This window comes from Fundulus heteroclitus, chromosome 18, assembly GCF_011125445.2.
Source record: "Fundulus heteroclitus isolate FHET01 chromosome 18, MU-UCD_Fhet_4.1, whole genome shotgun sequence".
Classification (NCBI taxonomy): Eukaryota; Metazoa; Chordata; class Actinopteri; order Cyprinodontiformes; family Fundulidae; genus Fundulus; species Fundulus heteroclitus.
Genome location: NC_046378.1, coordinates 34,152,580 through 34,154,590, shown reverse-complemented (window position 1 = coordinate 34,154,590; position 2,011 = coordinate 34,152,580). Strand labels below are relative to the sequence as shown.

Genomic DNA, 2,011 nt, shown 5'->3' with positions numbered 1-2,011 from the left:
CTTTTTCTTGCTCCACCACTTCACGTTATCATAAAATGAACTGAAATTTGTGGCTATAATGTGATAAAAATGAGCCTGACTAATTTAGCAAGGCACTGCAGTCAAATAATTACCCAAGACTGCGTAAATGGGGAGTTTCTCCGTAGATTGTGTTGTGTATTAATTTATAACCCGCACAAAATAAAACTGTTTTTGCCCTTGCTGGAAAACGTGTTCACCTAGGAATAAGTTTGAAATGATGCAAAATGTCACGGGGCACAGATGAACATTTAATTCCTGTCCAAAAGGAAAAGTCACAAACAGCGGTTTGTTTAGACAGATCCTGGAATACTGCCAAATCCCTGCAGATCGCGGGGAAGTGGTGATTCAATTCAGAGATCCAAGCCTCTTCTCTCCAGACGCTTTGTGTGGGGGAAATATAATGAGATGGATGTAGAAATCTGAGGGATAAAGAGGGACAGGAGGGGGACGCTGCAGAGGGAGATTTAAAGTTCACGCAAGGGAACAGTCAGCTCAACGCAGCCCTCTTCCAAGACCTTATAATCTCCCTGGTTAGGTGATATTGTCACAGACAGTCATATTGCTCTTTTCAGATAACTGAATTTTTGATAGTGGTCAAAATTTCACTCTGTGGTGCAACACGAGCTTGAGGCACCCTGTAAAGATGTCAGAAAATATAGAATGACTATGTTTTTGAGTGCTGTGTACATAGACGTAGCATTTCTGGAAATAATCACGCAGCGGATTTGCATTTTAGAGCAGCTTTTAAGGTGACGGACGTGGCGATCATAATGCAAACCTGTGTTTAACACCTCGCTGTGCATTTTAATTACTGTTCACTTTCAGTTGTGGCTTGAAGTTTATTCACCTTAACCATATGTTAAGTTTTAGGTATAATTAAATAACGCCACTATACATAGAGAACAACCCCTGTCAGCATTAAAATCTCCTTAAGAAAAGGAAAAAAAAGAAGGCACTATAGGAACATAAGCTGGACACAAAATACTCTGAAACGCTGTATCAAATGAAATGTTTGTAAGGGTTCACAAAAACTGTGTGCCTTTCCTCTTTCTGCGTGAGTAACAGGATTTTAATTCGTTACCGTTGCATATTTAAATGACCGACACTGGCAGAAGGAAAGGTTCTGTTGCTAAATGAAGTGAAGAGTAATGTATATGTGAATAATTTGTTTATAATGGCTTGAATGGTACATACTATACGCTGGATGTGCACTCTTGGGAACGAAGTTGGATGGTTTCACCTGAACATAACCTCACACTCTGTGACTCAGTTTGATAACGTTTTGAGAAGCGACTACAAGGAGCCTCATCATTCCTCACAGAACGCCATTTGGAGCTAAACAACCCGATGAGACTTCCCTGAACTCTTTCCGAAGAATAAAATACTATTAAAGATCATGCTGTTTAATTGAAGTTGGATGTATTAATGATTTTACTTCACACTTAAAAAAAAAAAAAAAAAAATCTATTTTCTACTTGAAAAATCTTTTGCCTTTTACGGTCATATTTGCTTCTTGGCCTTTTGGCTCTGATCAAGTGTAGTATCTGTTTTTATCTGATTAATATCTGAAAGGGACCATGTATTAAATAGTCTTTTGTTTTTTTTGGTACTGCTGGATAGAACAGGTGCTTGCTTCGTCTGCTCCGTGCATTGACCTGGTATTGCAGCAGCTCCAGGAGCGATGCACTTCCTCCTGATGTTTGAATTAATACTGCAGTAATGAATGTTGCTACCTGGACTAGCGTCTGATTCCCGATGCGGAGCGCATTATACGAATTTGCATCTTACTCTGTAGGTGACAGGTTAAGGCACTTGTCACCCATCTGGAAAAACAGAGTTCAAAAACCCTTAGCCCCAGAATGCTCCCCAGGTGCGGCACAGTGAAAACACACTGCTCCCTAAGGGATGAGGTAAATGCAGAGGACGGATTTCATTGGAATGACAAATAAAGATGATGAATATAATTTTAATTAGAATGTGTGCCCTGATA

The 2,011-nt window shown here is 39.7% G+C and overlaps 1 non-coding gene across 1 annotated transcript; it reads left to right on the top strand.

Moving 5' to 3' along the window:
- The first annotated feature begins 1,526 nt into the window (after window positions 1-1,526).
- On the top strand, window positions 1,527-1,713 carry LOC118566871. The gene has a single exon (XR_004933351.1). It is a non-coding gene; the product is annotated as a U2 spliceosomal RNA (small nuclear RNA).
- Window positions 1,714-2,011: the final 298 nt, after the last annotated feature.